Genomic DNA, 22,252 nt, shown 5'->3' with positions numbered 1-22,252 from the left:
ATATTGTCACAAAGTAAGCGGAGAATTAAAGAGACAAATTTATTTTGTCCTACCATCATAGCGGTGCCAACGAACACTGGGTTTAAGTGTACTTTTTAGTTTGGCCATGAATAACAAATAACTCCATTGTGTCCGAGGACTTTAAATAGCAGCAATTATTCCCGAGTAGCTAAATGTGAAAAATATGCTGTGAGACAAAGTCGGCGCAAAAGAAGAGCAGACGCCACATCTGTGCAGAATTAGTGAGTAGTTTCCTGCTGACAGTGCTGAATCCGCAGCTTGCCGTTATGTAAATCGATGGCAGGGATACCACAACGGCTTGGAAACAAACCATTCGTTAATCAGTTGTGGAAACATGTTGAAAACTGTGTGGGTCCTTCTAATGGACGTGAACATTTCCTGCGACAACTTTTGGTCATCCGTCACCCTGGGGGCAGATCACACCGCTGCCAGAGAGTGGCAGTAGTGAGCACATTGTCAAGGTCCCACCGTTGCTCTTGAATGCTTCTGACTCAGCAGAAGTGAGGTAGTACTTCTGCAGACACATCCAGTGACTAATGCAGCATCTGTCTGCTCTTCAGTATATTTTTCATACGTAAAGGATGCAAACTTTGTTTTAGTCGAGATGGGTTCACTTTAAGAATATGATGACATTGACAGGATTGTTCACTCTCTGGCACTCTCTTTGACATGTCACATCTATGCTGGACTGCAGGAAAAACACACATGCATACACACAATGGTGTGTTTTGTAACTGTTCTATCCAAATATCTGCTGTTACTCTCATTCTAAAGTGTGAGGAACACACGACTGGTGCATACGCTTAGGATTCATAGCAAACGGTTCCTATTCATTAATGTTGCTGGCTATTGCAACTACATCAACAGAAAATCCCTTTAGTGGATCAACAGAGGGAGAAAGAGAGTGGATGTAGGTTGGCTGCCAGTTCTGTGGGCACACATAGCCTCCTTCCAGACACTGGACCAGACAGAATAAGTAGGCTGGCTCTGAAGTCTTCAGGGTGCTTTTGCTGTGGCACACATCAGTTTCCCACCAAATGGGTATGTTCACTGATGCAACGATCGTGCAACATCAAACCTATAAAAATTCTTGAGTAAAAGGCTAGAACAACGCAGATGGGAAGTTTCAAATGTAGCTCTTCTAGCATTTTTAGCATATTACTTATACTACTATGCAAATGCTCAGACAAATATAATCAAAAAGATATACTAATGGTGAATCACCAGCATCAAAATAGAGACCCTACACAACAAAATACACTGTAAATCTGTACAGCTTTTATCAGAAATGTTTTATGCTGGTCCCAGTGTGATCTTGGAGTAATAAATTGTTCATTTACCATCTATGGCAAAATTACCTGCTGAAATCCAACACCCCACATTACAAACTTTCTTTAATTCTAATTTATGATGCGATGGCATTCAGTGCCAGTAGATCAGAGCTAAAAATGTTTTGTACAGTCAGTTCCATATAAGGCTGGAGTAGCTAATGAGGGAGGATGGTCTTTTATGGAAAATGTCAAGTCACAGGGAGCCACATAAAAGGGCAAAATCTTTTCACACAAAATGTACAGAAATTCATGGCATAATTTTCCCTCTTCAGGTCTTTACATTCTGAATCTTTGACTGAACTTCCCGAATATTGAATGTAAATCAACCAATATTTAACTGACACCCAGGCCTGCTTCACAAGTTACTGAGACTGGACAACAGCATGATCCAATGACAGTTATGTATTAGGACTTGGCTTGGCACATACTGGGATTCAGTAAATGCAGAAGTATTTGTACAATTCCGAGTTGTTCCATCTTTGTGGAGCCTCCAGACTTATCCTCTCCTTCCTAGCCCGTTATTCCGGACAGCCATAAAACTGTCAGAGAGTTATTCTTTCCCGACACTACATAAGGCACATCTACAGGAACAGACAGATCTTTGCCTGTCCCTGTCCAAGGTCCACCCTTTAATGAAGCGCTAAGAGGCCAATCTCCAATGAGAAATAGCTCAATGGAGATTAGTTCCATACCATTTGGCACGGGTACACAATGAAGAGTTAGTGTTTTGAAGGAGCCATGGAGTAACTTCATTCAAAGAAAAAAACATTATTTAGCACCCCAACTTGAACAGTCATGACTACCTAAAACCATGAGAAACGTCTAATTTAAGTTTTTTTCTAATACCAATGAAAATCTTAGAATAAGAGGCCAAACTAAATCATAACACGTATGGGGTCAATATAATTTTGGCTTGATATTTTTTGTGTTAAAAAGATAACTGAACTGGATAATAACTACGGGTGGGAAACCCACGGGTACGTTGCTTAGCATTACTTGCAAAAGTAATGATTTAATCCGGAAAACAGACCCCCCAAGAAAATATGATGAAGAAATTTTTGTGTATTACTCAGTGAAGACTCTAAAAAAAATATTGTAATCAAAATGCAATTGACATGCAGGTACTGTGTACAAGATGACCAAGTCAATTTCATATTAAATCACAATAAACAGAACAAATACATGCATCGGAAAATTCCTGCAGGCTTAAAGGGACTCGTACGAGATGCAAGCAAGACTGACATGTTTATATTTGAGTGACAAGTAAAACACGGATTCAGACTATGTTTCTCTCTACATCCGCAGAAACCTCACAATGTGCATCAAGGAATAAAGACGTTCATTAATTTGTTCCTGTTGCATGGAAATGCTTTGGATGTTATGATGGAAGCCATATGGTGATGATGGTTTAGATTAGGGAAAACTGAGCCTGGCCACACAGACTGAAGAAGCCTCTGTCACTGCGAGCCAAAGGAAGGTCTCACAGGACAAAAGGGCGTTAAAGTTGAAGCACACAAAATTAGACACATGGGGCAGGGGGAGGACCAAAGCCCCAAAAAGTAATAAATTGGTGCATAATTTGAAAATAAGCACACCAAAAATAGACAACAAAGATGAGTTTGTTCAGAGAATATTCTTCTTACTGAGATACAAAAGTAAAACTAAACCAACCCCATTCCTTCCATTTTTATTTCCCTCGCAGCCATGGTATAACTGGATTCCCTCAACACATCATGTGGTGGGTGGGTAGGTTGTCTGTAATCTCGTGAGTTACAGAATGCAAGGTTGTGTCCCTGGGTTGTGACACTCGAGCCCGCCTTGCCCATTTGATGCAAAGACATACCACAGCCAAGTTCATATAAACATAAAACTGCCCCCTCACCCCCAGAGCTCAACAGCACCCATTGTGCCCAAGTGGAAATTGGGCTCTGGTGTTTATTGATGTGTTTACATTTGGCATACGGTCAAAGTTTATGTTATTGTCTGTCACAATAATTCTATTTGAAGGCAGCAGTGACATTTCCCTTTGGGTATTTCAGAGTCTTAATTCAAAGAGTCCGTATTAAGAGGTTGTTGGTCCTTTACGGGCAAGCCCTAACTAAACCTCTACTGCTTTTTCTTGTGTAATATATGTCTTTTAAGTTAACCACACATCAAGATGGTATCTGTGGCTGTCACCGTTACTGAGTAGAGTACTAGGTTTTAGGAACCTATTTGACTGAAACACACATTTAAAAAAAAAATCCACAAGGGCCTTTGACAGCGAATAAATTATCTCTATATATCTCTATCTATACTCCCTCTTTCCTCTGTTTTTATTTTATGTAGCCCACTACCCTCTATTCACTTCCTCAGCAGGGTTTCCCCAGTCTAAGCACCACTGACACAGATACCAACTAAAGGCAAGCAACCATTCATTGCACCAGACAAAAGGCTGACACATATACAAACGAGTGGATCAACGTTTGAAGCTGGTCCAATTGGGGGAGGGGGGTGGGAGGGTTCATGTGGTCCTCTGTTAAGTCCAGATGAAGTACAGCTAAATCATATCATCTGCTTACCGGCAGGCATATAAAAGTTGCGGTAAGTACCAAATGATCATAGCTGATCATTGCACTATTGGCGAATTTAAAAAGACCTAGTATGTTTTTTGACTTTTTATGAGAAAAAGTATCATCGAAATGACTAATTTATTTCTATAAAACCAAATTAAATTCTTACCAAGAGTAAGGAATATCAGCCTTTATAGACCTCGGATGTGCACGTTCAATATCTTCAGTACAAAAAAAGCAGAGGAAAATAAAATAGGGACTGTGCCAAAATGAAGAACACCCACACTGTGCATGTCACAGGCCAACGCACAATTAAATACAATCTGACTTAGTCATGTAGAAAATGCTAACAGTGATATGTTCTCAGGTGCAATGTAATATGCCTTTTCTTGGCTGAGTGCAGTTCAAGCCATTAACTTTGATCCAAAAGCCTTTGACAACATCGTCACCAAACAAGCCAGCTCATGACTTTGTTTTCATAGTGAGTATACCTCCCTTATTTGGGCGCTCTGCAAGTCTTTAGGGTGACAGGTTTTGCAACTGATCCACAGAGGACATTCAGTGATAAATGAGCTTTATTAAAACATTTCTAATGGTTAACCGCAGACAAAAAGTGAGGCATTCATAATATTCTGAGTGCATAATATGCAATCCTGAGTTATCACTACAATCTTGGCCTTGCACCGGTGCCCTGTCATGTCACATTCCATCACCTTGGCACAGTCTGCGCTATGGTAAGCTGGTGTGAGATGCTATGTGACTGCTGACAGGTGGCAAAATCTGGGAAAGGGTCATCTAAGCAGCTACCACAGACACCCTTGGAAAAAAGGCCAACGTAGACTTAGAATAGCTTTCCGCAATTATAGAGCAACCCTATTCTCACTTGGATTGGACTGCATTATAAATAGCATACAGTATATATCAAGAAAAAAAATGGGTTAGTTGTTTCCTCTAATGCAATGCAATGTCTTGTACTTTATAAGTATTAAAAATCAACAAATAATCATAATAATAAATCTGCCAAATTGTTATAAAGACAATATTGATGTTTATTCATTCAAGAATCCAAAAGTTGTGTTTTGTAATGAGAAATAATTTCATATGAAAATTGTTACATCCCTGTTGCATTAATTTGCTTTAAAAGCGATCAGTTTTAGGTGTTTTTTTCAATTATTTTTTTTAACACCCACGGAAAAATGTTTTAATCCACGGAATCAAGAATTGGTCTCTGTAGAATTCAGGATTGTTCTCTGCGGAACCAACAGTTTTTTTGTTGCTGATTCCTGGGGGTACTATTTTGTGTTTTACCTCATGTAAATCATTTAGGATATTTCCTAACTCCAGCTGGTGATGCTAGATAAGGATGAAATATTCGCTCGGAAAGCCAATGATAATATTCCCACCCACACTGCCTTTTAAGTATATTTTATTTAAGAACATTGGGGTTCTGTGTTCCAATGTATAGTCACATCCATTTGTTCAAAAATGTGAATGTTAAAATATCTGCTGGAGTAAATAAAAACTGGAATTAGTTCATTACTTTTTATGAGTGTGGATATAGCTGCAGCACTACCAAAATGTAAAATGTCTAAGCATTAAAAGAGAAAAATGGCAGGATATTAGACAACCCCCATTAAGAGGCAGTCATGCATCCTAATACCTTGACATAGTCATGGTGAGGAGTGAATCACGCTAACAGCACCTGCAGTTTGTGATAAAGTTAAAAGGTGTTCTGACTCAAAACATAACAGATTTTGCCGTCTTCGCGCAAGAGCGAATGTTGTGATTCCACCCTTCATTCAGCCCGAGTCTGTCACGGTATCAACATTTGAGAATTTGACAAGATTATGGACTAACGTTGTGAATAACCATGTCAAAAAAATATAATGCAAAGTAAGATATTCATGGAATGAGGATGATGAAATGTTTTAGAGCCATTTTTAATATCTGTTATTTGACTCAGATAGGAGCTCCTTTTGCAAAAAAAGTCAAAGGTCGTGTTGGATTCCTTTTGAATGTCCAATCAAGAGACAGCTTGGTGCTCCAGTCTAAGTCAGCATTAATAAATAATTGCACAAATAATAAAATGCACATACCAAAACCTAAAAAGGGAATCTTGCGTACCTACATATCAGTAAATAAAGCAAATAGTAGCATTTGCTTTCAGACTCTGATCTGTTCAAGAGGCTTTACAACCTTTTAACATTGTAATATGTGACTAAACAATATTTGGAAATAGAATGAAAGTTGAATGGTATTTGGTCCACATAAACTAAGTGGATTAAATTTAACTGTACTACAGACCAAACAATAAGTCTGTAAGCCTACCTAACCTGAAATCTTTTGGTAAGCACTGGTTTCATCTGTAGTTACATCACTTGTATTAACCTTAGGGGGGACACGTTGGGATTTTTGACAACTCAAACAAATAGAGAGGTTGGATCACCGCAAAATGAACAGGTCCCCAGTTTTTTTGAACCCATACTACGACCACCAAGAATATACATAGTTGGTTCAGTCCATAGCTGACTTTCATTTGTATCTTGACATCTGACCAAACTAACCATGCTTATGGGTAAAATAAACTCATGTTAAACTTAAACAGACCAAGCCGTTCCAGTATGAAACAACCTCAGATTCATGCATTTTTCATTGGGAATTTCACAAAAATGTGAAAATAAAATGTTTATTGCACACATGCCGCTGCTCTGCCTAATTCCACCATAACAAGTTCAGGCAATTTTTGTTAAGCATCAAATCCTGACTAGTTCATCTTTTGACATTTGAGCACCTCTGTCTTCCAGTAATTCGCCTTTTCCAACCCCCACATATATTCTATCTTGATTCTTTGCCAATTCTACCAGTGTTTCAAGCACACCTGGTAGTGGTTGTGAGCAATACAAATGCAATCTCTGAGTGTTTCTGCAAAAACAGTTAGACCTTGACAGACGTTTCTTGCATTAAATCATAAACACTGTGTTGAATTAAAAGGGTGATTCATAGTGATTTAAGAGCGGGCTGATGTAAAATCATAAAGCAAAAACACCTTTTTTGCATCGTATTAAATTTACTACCTATTTTTCCATGCTCTTCTAGCTGTGCACATATATCGACCTACAATCCAATCCAAAAGAAATTTGGTGCAAACCCCTGACTTTGCAAATGGAACAAAAAATAGCTCGATGTTAACCACATATAAATATTCCTGCCCATTAGCAGTAGGGAGTATTAAGGCTTAGGCACTGATTGTATCACTTGCTTGGCCACTTCCTTGTCCTCACTAGACCTTCACCAGTATAATAAGGAAATGTCAATTGTGTTTGCCTGCCAACTCTGTGCAAAACATTTCCCCTGCTGCAGCTTACTTTTTCAAATTGAATGTCTTTAACCCGATTGCTTCTCAAAAAGTTCAAGCGGGGAAAAAAGACATGAAGAAAAAAAATAGGACAATTTTTACCCAATGTATTGTGATGATTCGTCAATCAGTTGAGGCATATGAAAAAGCTCTAAAACACGAGTACACAGAAAAGTTTGGAATGATTGAATCTATTATCATTTATTACGTTATTATTATTTTTCTCTTTAACTTGTTGAGACTGAGTCAGAGTCATTCAAATGTAAAACAAATCAGATAAATGGAACTCTGGAAACACTTGACCAATGCAGCTGGCTTTCATAAAGGCCTCAAAAGCCACTACTCTGCTCTTTGTAGAAGCCACAGGATTTATCTAACAGACAACATAATCTTTTTATATTCTAAATATTACATGATTAGAACAAGCAGTTAGATAAGCAGCACAGACACCAAAATCATTGCAGACTTCCAAACACAAGATGTGTTTTACTGAGAACAATGGCGCCTTTCAAATGAACAGAAGATTTGCATAAAAGTTCAGCATGATGGGCACAACAGAGAACATTTTGCTAAATGACTCACACAAACATTGAAATTTGTTAATGTGATTCAGATTTGGATATGAATATGTCTGTTTACCTGACAGGATAATGGACATATTTTATTGGGCCTCATTCAATTTTTGGGGTTGTTTTGTTTGATTGCGGGATTTAAGGATTTGATTAAGAAATTTATTTTTTCCCCAAATTTTCTGCGGGTGTCTAGCCAAGAAGTTGTTGACAACAGATTCAAAAGAAAAGGAATAAAATGTTGGACCAAGGCTCAGTTAAATTTTCAGATGACAAGATGGTTTTAAAAGATTACGTTTAAAAAGACATCTGGTTTCATGTTTGGCAGTAATTGCCTAATATGTGTGGTGTGTGCGTGGGGGGTTATTTCCATATTATGGAGCACCTTTCTTTGGGAGCATAGTAAATTGTCATTTGTTCTATCAAATACATTTTTTTTCATATAGATGTTCACTTGTGTGAAGATTAAACACATTAATGCTCCTCAAAGCATTTCACTTCCATCATTAACTTAGTGATTTATTGGATTGAGAAGATTGCATCTTTTTTTCCTACTTGTATGACAGTTAAGAATGTTGAATGTAATTATTTTGACTCACATCTCATATCCAATAGTTTCCTATGGGAACACTTATTTCAAAATACAACTGCAACTGAAACACGTCATGATGTTTAGTCATATCTTTTTGACATGTACCGTTATGGGTGTAATAAAAACAGCCCTTTCAAACATCTAAATGAAAGGGGGCCTGTGGAGGTCTTGTGTAATATTACCTGAGAAAATAATGACTATGCACAGCTTCGCTCCTAAATTTAATGGTTTCTTCCATGCTTGACCGGATCCACTCCTTCACCTTGTTTCATTAAAACCGACTTCGTTCTTTTAGAACAAACAACACCCCGAGAGATATACTACACCATTAAAAGTTGTTAGGAAGTAGAGTATGTTGCAATGGAAAATGCAGTACAAATATTAATAATTAACCAGGAAAGCACCAGTCTATATTTCCTGCAGGGAGATGTTTCTACCACTGGAGCCTTTTCACTTCACAAGGTGACCTTTGTCCGCTTGATAACAGCTGTTAGAGCCTAGCAACTTCTTCACCAAGTGATAATTGTCGCTAAAAAATACACTGTTTTGGATCTGTCAGGGGCAACCCTCAAACCAACAAGATAGTGGGATAGCTTGTGATTGATGAGTTCAGATTTATAGAGATGCTATACTGCATCTGAAATTTAACTCATAGAAGTGATGTGACAGATACACCCGCTGAACTGATTGACGGACAGGTATTTCTTGAGGGAATTTAACCGGGATTACTAAAACAGTAGTATGTAAGTCTTCTTCAAGGTCCACTATATTGGTAGTACAGCATGTCAGGTGTGTTTGTTTGATAACCAATATTGTTGGCGTGAAAGATGTTTCTTATTTTTCCTTTGCTTTATGAAGAAGCATCTCATTCCGAAACACTGCAAATGTTTGATCTTGAAATGAATCTTCTTTCTGAGTCTGCCAAGGAATGTGCTTGGAAAAATCACACCAAATGTTGAATCCAAAGCCTGTCAGGATTGTACCTTTGCAGGCTCGTATCTTGATTTGGTGCTTTACACTGGGCTGATAATATTTTATTAGTTATAGTATTCTGGACAAATATTTTCAGTTATAAATCCTGGCAGATGACTCTGTGTTTTGATTTATTTCTGTTGTATTTAGAAAACGCATCGATTCGTAATCTGGCCTGCATTTGAAAATGATCACTGCTCACTGAAGGTTTTAGATTTAAATGTGTTTGAAAGTGTGTTTCATGTAGTATCAAAACAATTAGCAAGACGATGCATTGTACCTCAATCTGCTCCCTATACGAATTTGTTTAATTTTTTTGTCACAAGGAACAAGGATTTACACATGTATAAAGATAACTGTCTTCCTCGCTGTTTAAGTGAAACGTGCAGACGGAAGTGCGGCAAAATGATCACTTTGTGAAAGCTTCGTGGGAGAGCAAGTTTGTATTTAAAACATGTTTCCCCCCCACACATTTCCTAATGTCTCCCACTTGTCTATGGAAATGACTGGGTCACACCAATAAGGAGGATAGACACGAAGTCTGGATGTGTGAGATGTGTGTATGTCTAGGACAGACAGTGTTTGCAGTGCCACTGTGACCTGCTTGGTCACATCGGCCTACAAGCTGTCAAGTGATAGTGAAGCGCATACATGGTAAGATTTTCAATTGACCCATGATGTTTAGGCTTCAGGCTTTTCTTTGTGTCAAATATACTGTGCGTGCAAGGCCAATACATGCTGCAAAGATGGCCTTGTTTGGTTTTAGAACATTCCAAAAGATGACTTGAGAAGGTCATAAAGTGGAAATAAAGAGGGAGTTGGAGTCGGCAAGAAGTGCTCTTGAAAACTAGAAGTGATCCACATCATTTTATGTGTCAGATGGGTCACAGTGTCCTTCTCCATTTATTCAAGCTGCATAGTGATAGAGATGTCGCAGGTTAAAAAAAAACCTCAAAAAATGTTATACATATATGTGTACATGTATTTGATCTCCAATAGTTTGTGGTTTCTTAACCAAAAAAGCTGTTTTTATAAGTTATTTATAAAGCAAAAATATCAGGAATGAAGTAAAATTCAGCATATCATGGAGCCGATTAATGCTGATACTCGGTGAACTTCTGCATTTTGTGGTAATAGCACCAGATTTGGCACAATTGTTCATCGAATTGTTATGAAAAATTAAAAAACTACCTACTAGGAAATATATTTCCCAAAATGACCCTCGACATCTTATTTTGTTTATTATACGGTTCAACTTGGAGAAGAAAATGAAGGCCTTGTGGATACTTGTGGACAAAAACCAAAATATGTGCATCCCAGCAATTTGAGACCGCAAAGGCAGAACAAACAAATGTCAGAGCAAAGAGTATACCGGCATCATATCCAATGACGGCAAATTAACACAATAAAACCACGAACAGGTACAATCAACTCACAACTTTCGGTTGCGGGAGTTATTTAGGCTAATCCGCCAGTTTATTGACCGACTGTCGCAATTGACTTGGCCACAGTTGCGAAGTACCACATTAAATAACAATTGTGATCGGTTGTAACCAGTAGAAGGTGGTAGTATGTACTGTTATATTGCGGGATCTTTTGTGACGTCATTTTAAAAAAATAATCTGGTATATCTTGGTAGCGTGTGGCAAGTATGGATTTTACATTTAGTTCAATTGTTTTGCACAATTTAATGCAATGTGTTGGCATATAACATTGTGACAGACAAATTGTGATGTTTGGATGCCCATGTCTTTGAGGTAATGAAAGTTTTTAAAAGCTCTAAAGCTCTTGAATGAGAGAATTCCAGGAGCATTTAGCCTATCAATTTGTCATTCTAACTTATAACCAAGGAGTACAAATAGATTAATAAAAAGGGTGCGAACAACAAAAGTGTAGCAGAACACATAAGGTACTGTAAAAAATAGAGGGTAACCATTAAACATTGAAATTGCTCTTGTGAAAGGGTATTCCATAAAAGCAATAGCCACAATATGGCCTACTGCTGTGCTACAAATTGTACAGTGTTAGAAACATTTAAAATATGGTGTGATTAATTATTTCTTCATGGTCTAGGGTATGTGAAGTTGTGCCTTCCATTGGCTGAGTTGAGTGATGCATTGCAGTGTAACAGTCAAGTTGTGAAGTGTTTTAATAGCACCAGGTGCACCTTTTGATGCATTGTTCCTTCGGAGCATAAAAAGATGGCAACCACCCAGATTCACAGCTACACAAATGTAAGAGTGGCGTCGTGATTAACTGAGTTTCCAACACCTTCACGGTCAAATTTGCGCATATGGATTACCCGTGAATGTCAGAAAATCATCGAGAAACAGCAGGTATCTATTTTGTTTCTGCCAAAAATGTAAGGCACCAACATTTGGGGAAAAAAACATTTCCATTAATTTCCAATTATCCTATTCTCGATTGGTGCTTTTCACCTGCATACTTTTACCTTTGATAACAAGACTAATCAAATGCTGGAACTTGATAATAATGTCTGGGTCATTATTAAAATATTTGTGTAAAGGGAATCCTAATGAGAATTAGGATCATACATTTCTGCTGTTCACATGACCATAAAGCACAATCCTAAAAGGGACATCTGGCGTTTGCAGTATGCCCATTTTCTGAAAATGAAACCTGTCCACCCCAGAATAAATGTGGGTTACATCAAAAAATAAATGGACACCACTGTAAACCCTGGCTACCGGCCACCAGCTGACCAGTTTAGAGATGGGGGTTAGGCTAAATATACATTCAAGCACACATAGAACCATGAGATGAAAATATAGTATGTAACATTTGAAACATGAGACCTGAGGCAAAAGTCTCTAAACAGCAATTTAGCCTGCTAATACCAGGTCTTCCCTAAATAGAAAAAAATGTCCATGTTTTCTTGTTGATATTCAGGTCAGAGGGCATCACTCTTTATATAGTTAAGAATAGTATCTACAAATGAGTGTGATGCAGGAAGATCAAGAGACCAATTTAAATGGCTTTGCGTTGACACCAAGAATAATCTAATAGATTCAAGCAATTTTTCCAGAAAGATGTGTTAAGCCAAAGGGGCTATTTAACGGATATGGAACGGGGGATGGATCCAAGTGCAAGGATATACAGGAACCCTGCTACAAACGAAAAAATATTTATTCAACATTAGCGCCTTCTCCAAAACAAAAGACTGGGGATAACAAATGACAAAGTAACAAATCAAAATAACAATAGAAGACATTTACACAGACTGGGAGATAAAGAATCTGGAAATTTGACAGCATTGATGACGATTTGACAAGGACTAAACAATAAGTGAGGGTTTATATAAACAGAGAGGGTAACACGACAATAAGGATTGACATGAGAGGCAGTAGATTCGCTGATACACAATGGGCAACCAATATGTGAAATCAATGGGCACTCACAAGGACAAGACACACAAAGGAAAACCCTAAGAAAATGTGCAAATTGGCCAAATATTTTGAAATCGGCACAGTTAAGAATATTACTAAAAAAAGTTTTGGGGGTAAAGGATGTTTAATTGTGTATGACATACTTGTAGATGCATTGGAATCATTGCAATGAATTGAATATATGATAAATGTTATTATTATTATTATTATTATTATATTAACACATTCATTTGAAGGTGGTATTTTGAAAATATAGACTGGAATGTTATTCAAACATGACTGCCTAAAAGCGATCTCTTTCTATTAACGCTACATTATACGAACATAGCCTTTTTATCTGAGTCAGGAAGTGACCACTTTCTATCGTTGAGAAAAACATCCGCAGAGATTCAAAACTTCCGTGGGGTGCTAATTTGCCATGCACTGCTCAACATACTAGCTGTGTATGGGACTATTCAATCTCCTGCTGGCTTTCTAGGCTAATCATGAAGAGCAATGTAGATCAAGAGAATGAAATGGATTCCTGCATTAAGTGGAAGAGGCCCTTCTCACTATGGGACTTGAGTAGCAATATACTTCACATATGGAGCTTTTTTTGCCACCTCCCTCAGAATCCCACAAGCTCGAGTGTGCCTCCAGCAAAACTTTGTCTTGGACTATCTCAACGGACCAGTCAAAGCACTCTCCATGTCCCTTCATTGAATCTATTCACCCGGAATAACAATTCCTGCTTTCTTCAGCTCAACTTATTCTGGTGCACTACACCCTCTTTGTCATTTGAGGCAATAGTGAGCCCAAGATGTGTTAGCTGACACTGGACTCCTTGCTCCCAGTTTCTGTGGACTCAACACTTTCCAAAGATAACACTAGCCAAAGATTTCCACTCGCAAGCAGGCTCAGGCCCTGCTGAGGCAGCCTCCCTGATGGGAAGAGACCAAAAACAGCTCACCATATGCCTAGCAGGCCCCAATCCATTGGACTGTACCATGAATCCACTTTATGCCATTTCATTAGATGGGTCAAAATTGGGTACAAGCAAGTACCACTGACTAGTATTTCAGGTAAATGATTATCTTAGGGCAAAAATGTGTCATATGGTTGAAACAGTATGCCACTGATGGTTGCCTATCAATCATTTGATGACACCAATAACAAACATTTAGTATACACTACGCTTGCATCTTTATCCAATCGAGGGTTACAAACTGCAGGACCATATCCTAGCTGGCCATGGGCAAAAGGCCAATCACAAGGCACAACGAGACTAATATTATACGCTTACATTTTTAACGGTGGACGATTTGAAGTATTTAATTGACTCTTTTATAGATTGTTTAAACCACATAAAAACTTAATTACATACACGGGCTAAACAGCGACATGTTCAGTAGTATAAATATATTTTTTTTCCAGAGCACCCACAATATGGCAATATTGTTTATATCTCAAACGTATACTGGCATCAGTAAAAAAATTAAAAAGGATGGGTCCATTAGATGTAATGTAAAAAAAAAAGATGAATGAAAAAAAACATACGCTCATTCATATTGAAGGTGCTCTCATAATATTTGTTGCACACAGACATGTGTATAATATTCTCCAATAAGCAAAAAGTCAAATGAGAATTCCTGCTGGTGTCTGCAGTAGGAGCGAGCCAGCGTGGCCTGGCGGTGTGTGGAATCAGGCACCACATGACATCTTAGAGGAGGAACATTCCTCTGAGTATTTCACACTGCTTCGATAAACCGTCTTTTCCTATTGGGGGTGCAAAAAATGTGGTTTGATGTAAAAATATCGGGGCGGCAAATCAATTCAAAATCAAACCATATACCATGTGAGACATTTCCCAGACACATAAGGAAATAAGAATCTCTCACTCTATAACTTTCCACAATAAGGTAAGACTGCATTCCATTTCACCTGACTTTTTTTAAGCGGGCCACTTTGTTTTAAAATACACTCCACGGGGTTATTCAAATATTTCCCTCTCCAGCAATGCTATGAAATTCGGCATCTAGCCTAGAGGGACAGACAAGATCGGATGACTTCAGGATTAAATTGACACTAACTTCAGTAGTGATTGTGTCAATTGACCATAAATCACTCCATGGGGACAGGATGTGGGCATTGTCCCAGTCTCCAGTTGAGATCGTTTTTATGCAGGGCTCACCAACATGGTCTCTACAGGCACCAGGCAGTCCTCAAGAATAACAAAATTGGTCTATTGAATTGTTCGATAGAAGTAGCAAATCAGTGATGGGACATTTCCTAAAAATGTCCCCGTAGAAGCAAACTTTATAAAATTTAAACGCATGCAAAGATTTTGAGAAATCAAGTGCTACAAATTGATGTTTATCTGTTTCCTATCTGGGTAAATCCTTCTTCATACTTCACAAATGGTGACTTCTTATTCAGAAGTTATGCAACTGACTACGGACCCATCCAACAAAGCCAAAGTGCGAGTGCACATGTGAAAATGTGTTAGACAAAAGCCCCCAGATCACATGTAGCCATACTAAGGGCAATATGGTATCAAATAATCCTGTTGAGCTTTACAGAGGGTCCTCCAGCTGGCTCATAGGTTTAGACAGGGTTAACCCCGATTGACCTTGCTTCTCTGCTGTCTGACAGACCAAAGATATATACGTCGTAGAGCCTATCAATGAAATCATGGCACCTCACATGTAAATGTCATGGACTCTGAAATAAAATGACATCTTGTGACTTTCAATTATTCTCGCCTGTCCATTTACAGTAATATCGCTTTAAAATCACAACTGCTACATTTCCATTGTTACCCTGGTCAATGGAATCTATGTCAGCTGAGACCCTGGTCTGATAGCCAAAGAATAACAGGTCATAGATGAAGAAATAGTTCATAAAGCAGACAATATGTCCAACCATTATCCACCAAGTTTGGGAACAGAAAAGTAAAATGCTTACTACATATTTAATAATTACTTAGTGTGAAAAAGGACAATAAGAGAAAATATGAGTCTATCTTTCTAAGCCTGTACACTAGAATGTGTTTCAAGTAATGTTGCAATCGCTTGTTAGTGTAATGTTTGAGTATAACAATTTCACCATGTTCTGAGTCATTAATTATGAACTGTATTTGATGGATGTGTTCTTGGGATTATTAGAACCAAATATAGCATTTTCAGAGTAAACAACTGGTATTTGTTCCAGTAAAGAGAAAGGACTGTCAAAAGACATGATCTAGGAGGGATTAGAAAAGAAGGCGGTTGCTGTCATATTCAATATTTTATGAGCTAAAGTAGCTGACTGTTGCAGAGTGCTGCTAATAATGTCAGGTCAGGAAAAAATCTTGGCATTGTCGAATCAAGTTAGACATCCAGGTAACGACAAGAACTGTGGATTTAATGGGTAAACTAAAGGGTCCTTCCAGAACAAACAGCACGAATAGGTCAAATGTTTGAAATTACGGAAAAATACTTTGATTTTACCAATAATTCTACACCAAAAGGTTGAACTGTCTAATTCTAGGGCAGTGGTTCCTTGACTTTGCACACCAAAGACTCAATTTTCGTAGTTGGGGCAGGAGTGCTCATGTGGGAAACCAGATTTTCGGATTCAGCCACTGAAAAGGTGATAATTGAGTATCTACAGTAAATAGACACAATTCTGTGAGACAGCTTGATTATTTGAGCACTTGCTGATTCCAGTAAGTAAAAGTATTTGGACATGAGGTTACCCATGAGTAAAGGTATAATTAAGACCAGACAACACAGATACTTTTTCCACAGATGACACTCTTCCAGTACAGCTGCTACTGTCTCCCTCAGTCAACTGCCCTGAGCCGCACAAACGGAAAGTTGGCGAAAGTGTGGTGCTGATACATGGTTCACGATGACACACCAGAAAGTACATAATGTGCACTTGCTGCATACTTTGCAAATAAGGAGCATTCAAACCTAATTTGACATGAAAAAATACTTCAACAGCCAAGCTGGCCTACAAATGGATTTATGAAGGTCAAGGAATTTGGTAAACAGAAATATCAACACAAGTAGCTGTTGCCATTACATATGAAAAAAGAAAGCAACCTTCAAATTTTCAATTCTTGGCTGTGTCAGCCTACTTGAAAGATATCGGTTTATGCCTTTATTATGCAAACTATTTCATTCCAGCTACTATCTTTTAAAAATACATCAAAGTTCGTGTTAAGCGTAATACTCAATGCAATGTCCCAAAATAGCTGTCAAAATATTGACAGAAATGACCTAAAATTCTTTTAGTAGGTTAACAGTAGGGTAAACCCTAACTTGCTCATCAGTCAATCATAATTTCCCAAACTATTATGAGCATTTGGCGCAATCTTTGTCTGGTAGACACTGGCTAAATATTGATATAGCAATTTCACAGTCCAATACTCTGACAGTTCAATACAAACTTAACAGTGCTCTAAAATAATGAATAAAAACAAATTGACAAAAAAGGACTTCCTTAACGTGTTGAAAAAATAAATCAAGTACAAGGTTGACTTATTGATGGAGAACAATTATATTTCTATATCTATTGTGTACTATTGAATGTGTACATCAGGACACAAAAACACATTGAAACATTATTTTACATTTCCAAACAAAAGATTAAAGCCTTGTATTCAGTATACTAAAGGTCGAAACAAAACATTTTAGTGCTAAAGGTACTATAAGTAAACACAGAGAATCCCAACATGTGAAAATGCCGAGTTTTCTTTGATCACACGCACACCTATCATGTGAGTCTATTCCCTAGAACTGATCTTGCGCATCTACCTCACCATCATTCACAATCTATATTTTTGTTGACTGCAGTTGAGACAGTGCCATCCCTAATTGCCCAGCTAGACTGACCAGAATAAGTGAACTCCTGGTTTACAGCCCAATTAATCATGCAGCCTCCTCATTTTCCTTCTATCTATGGATCTTTTCATTTGCTTTTAGGGTTGATTCAAAGCTCTTTCAATCACTTCCCACTAAGACAACTTTGAGTGGTCCACTTAAGAGCCATGGACTGGTGCTTGAGTTCCTTATTGGAGCTTCACTCTCACTCTTCCTCCAGGGATGACTGGCATAAAGGAGAGTGGATATAATGTTTTGGTGCTGCTTGTTCACACGATTAGAGATTGCAGTTCTCGTAACAACAACAACTACCCCCTTGTATTTTAGCTACAAAAGGTTTAGATTTTGATCTTGTGTTTAGGGTTGCTAACTGTCCCTTGAAAAAGAGAAATGTCCCCTATTTCACCCGAAGTTTGCCCCTTGTTTGTTTGCACTTATTTTGAGGCATATATATATTTTTTCATTTCTAAATTCTCTTCAGTCTGTTTGCACGTTTCTTACAGCACAAAATGTTCTCCTTTGTATATTAATGTGTATTGGCAATCATTCCTACTTGTGTTGCATCTACTTTTGTACCATCCTAGGCTGTTAAGTTTATAACTAAGTTTGTGAAGAGGATAATTCAAAACCGAACAAAAAACTTTGCAAGGGATTTGTGCAAAGTAATAATCTATATGAGATAAAGCAGTGGTCCTTAATTCCTTTGCTTTTACTTACATTTCCTGGCGATATTATGAATGAAACGCTTTAAAAACATATTCACACCTTGTATAAAATGTCATGTTGATTGATGGGATTGTTTTGCTTTGATGGATACCATCTCCCTGTTGTGTTATTTTTTAGTTTATACATATATAAAGTGTGCATTAAATACATTTTTTTTCATTTTATTCAGCTGAAACCTATTCACCTCATGTACTTTTATGATGGGAAAAGAATGACAGTACTGGCATGGAGCAGTGCAAAGAACACTGAAATGGATATTATGTTTCATTATAGGCTCTGCAATATAAATATTATTTATCCGACTCTTGGCTTGTACTTGAAGCTTACGTCATCTCTAAAAATAACAGCCATAGTACTTTCTTGGCTTTGGAAATGTTTGCAGTTGATAAACTGAAACAAATACTTGGTACACTCACTCTTATTTCCAGTGCCTCACAAGGTCCTCATTTGTTGAATCACTAGAAAGAGGCAATAGAATTACAGAGTGCCTCAAAACCTTGAGCGTTGTAAAGATGTAAACAGAGACCAGACTCGAGTATGCATGACAGTACTGACACCAAAAGTAACTTGCCAACTAAATTTTAGAACGGAAGTAATAGATTGCCCTGTATTACAGAGAATTTGGGAGCTATGCTGGTTACACAAAATGCTTCATTGAGGCATAGTGACAACTGTGCCACATAATAGCTGTTAGGAATAAAGTTTGTGTTAACATCCATCCATTTTCTTCTGCAAGGATGCGCTGTGGGGCTAAAAACAAACAAATAAAAGCTAAAATGTCTACACCCTCTTTCGGCTGGCTCTTTCAGGGGAGTCTTAGACTTTCGGATTAGACACTTAGTTTAGATTAGAAGGCATCGACTAGTCAAAATCGTTCTTACCTACTGCATGTCCTGAGACAGAAAATATACTGAAAATGTACACTATGATGAGCACAGAAGTCAAATAACAGAACGCCACTCGGGTTCAGTATACCCAACATACACTGACAAGAAAATCCAGAAGAGTTTCCTTTCCATGGGTGAGGTCTGTGGCTATAGCTATGACTGGTGGGTTAACTGCTGGTTGATGGAAAAACAAATTTTAAATTGTCTAACTTGACCAGCGTCCAACAAAATATAGTTTTGGACTTTGAATTTTCCACTCTATCATCGATGTTACGAAATAACAAAGTATTAGTTTAACAGGGTTCATCTATACAGGAAATAAAACACAAATACAAAGAGAGTACCCATAATGTGAAAATATAATACATTTTCCACCTCAATAAAGGCCTTCCCCGAAGATACAAGAATTCAAATGTCACAAAACTTCCTTAAATTTGTGGCCGTTTTCCGATCTGATGTGAAGCTGAACATTGAATCAATCCCAGTGCATCAATTTGAGCAAAAGTCAATACATTTCCTTTGAAAGCCAAACATCATTGTGAATGATTTAAAGCCAGCCAGCTGAGGAAACAGTATTTGATCCACTGAGTGAAGAAGTAACAAGAACGCTTAAAATAAGATTGGATGAGTGACAGTAGTGTTATGACAAACAGAAAATCATCCATCATCAAAGCAAGGTAGGATGAGAAATGGAATTTAATGGAACACTGGGATTTTGGTCAAAAGCCAGTTGCATACTGAATCAGCTGGTAGTGTTTTTACTGGTATTTGTTTTTTTCTGTTCGTTTGTGGAGTCAACCATAAATCCTGATGCAAAATCACACATGACAGACAGTAAATCGTTTAAAGCTACATTTTCTCTGTGGCCTACCAACATATATGCGATAAATACAGTACTGTACCGAACTGGTGAGCTAAATAATAGTGATAGAGACAATTAGAACACAACACAATTCTACAGGCAATACATGCTTCAATGTAGCCCAAAAGCTGACATCTATAGTCTATATAGTATTTCTGTGTATATATATGTAGTATGTATATATGGTATACATTATGTATATATGGTATATCTATGTATATAGTATATGTATTTATGGTGTGTATACATATAAATATATATCGGCCCGACCGATTATCAGTCGATCAGTAATAATTATCATTAAATTAAAAGAATGCACAAATGCACTCAAGCCTTTGCACTATAAGACCACAAACCCTGACATTAAAATACAATAAACTATATTCTGCAGAATCGAAATACACATTGGTTGAAGAAAAACAAACCACACTGATGTTCTTTCCATTCAGCGGCCAGTTGTTTAAAGACTATGGCTGCTGAGGTTACACACCTGTCCAGTCTTACAGCTGTGCTCTACTTCACACGGTCACCACTCAATGCCATTCCAACTATGGGTAAAAAGACCTTTATATATATACTTAAACCAGCTATAGTTAGGTTCATGCTTTGGCACAATAGTGATTGGCAGCATTGGTTTACTGTTGTTGTCCCGAAATTCTATTTCACAATCTTGGAGAAGAGCTGACTGTTTTGCTGTTGCAGAGTGGGAATTGCTTTAGACAACAAATTGAGTTTGGTTGCCGCATGGTAAATTGCTATTTTGTGGATGATTTGTTATTGGTAAAGCAATTTGTATTATCAAAAGTACATAATTTTGATTTAAATAATTCACTGCCAGAGTCACTTTTTGATCAAAGCGAAAATAGAACTGAATCATTGAAAATATTGAGAATTAAATGTCTTAAAATGAATATAAATCAGTTGTTACTTTCAAAGTTATTAGTCTTGCTACTATAATAATTTACATGGCTCACATTTCCTCAATGGAAAAATGGGATCAAAATTTATCAGTCTGATCTATACTGTGGTGAACCGAACTACTTGATAAAACCGTGGTTCAAATTGTCCAAATTGTTGACAGGCTTGTCACTTAGAGGAAAACAAAACAAAACAAAACTGTAAATCCTCTTAGAAGGGGACCATAGACAGCTCTCTTCTCTTTGGATGTGTGAGGAATTGTGGTTTCAAGTGGAACCAGATGGCTTCCAAAAACGCACATGCCGTTGCATGAGTGTGTAAGAACATGAGTATGTGATTGTCCTTAGACAAATCACTGTAGTAATTGTCCTGCCATTGTATTGTATGTGAAACTGCATTTTAAAAGGCAACAAAAATTGATGTATTCTTATTCGAAAGATACATTGTCTAAGTTTCAAAGGCACTGGGACAAGAGGGAAAACAATTGCGTGTATTGCATCGGAATAAAGCACAAACTAAGGCTATGCTGTTATCGGCAGCACGAGCCTGTTGGGCGAATGGCCAAAAGGCCAGAATACAAAAACAGTCAAGGGGAAAAGTGTGAGGTGAGTGATACGAGTGATCCCTCCACTGATTTGAGGATCATGACTTGGTTCACTACCCAATCGCTCTGAGACTTTGGCTGCCTCACATTTCTCCTCTCTGCCATTAAACTGTTTGGGTTGGACTCCCAGGGCGACTGTGATCCCATTTTGCGTCTCTTGGAGGGAAGTTGACGAGACAGACCATTTCATCTTCCCCCGAGTCACCCAGGTGCCATGTGATATGCCTACTTTGAACTATTGTGCGTATTGCATGCTGTGGCAGAAACAAGGAGAGAAATATGATGAGACTACCTCATTAAGATTGCAAAAATAAGAAAATGTTATGCAATTTCAAACCTCACTAGAGCTACAAGTTACACCAATAAATGTTGAAGTTGTCCATTGAGTCTTTCCTGCCTCCAATCAAAACAACTTAAGACATTTTAACCTAATCTGCTTTTTATGCGAGACTTCACAGCCTGTGCTTGCTTTTAACGTGCCCAAAAGATCAACACTACTAACAGCAGTCTGGCACCTTGATTGGAAAACACTGGCTCTACTCAATTACCTGACATTATCCTAAACTGGACATTAGAACAAATCGTAACCTTATAAACAAAATTTCACCC

General features: G+C 37.8%; 1 protein-coding gene across 7 annotated transcripts in view; it reads right to left on the bottom strand.

Moving 5' to 3' along the window:
* fhod3b (formin homology 2 domain containing 3b) overlaps positions 1-22,252 on the bottom strand; it is a 71,880-nt gene that overhangs the window by 30,935 nt on the left and 18,693 nt on the right. The window lies entirely within an intron of this gene.

The sequence above is a fragment of the Stigmatopora argus genome, chromosome 4 (assembly GCF_051989625.1).
Source record: "Stigmatopora argus isolate UIUO_Sarg chromosome 4, RoL_Sarg_1.0, whole genome shotgun sequence".
NCBI lineage: Eukaryota > Metazoa > Chordata > Actinopteri > Syngnathiformes > Syngnathidae > Stigmatopora > Stigmatopora argus.
Note: the sequence above shows the minus strand (reverse complement) of the source record. Positions and strands in the feature narration are given on the sequence as shown.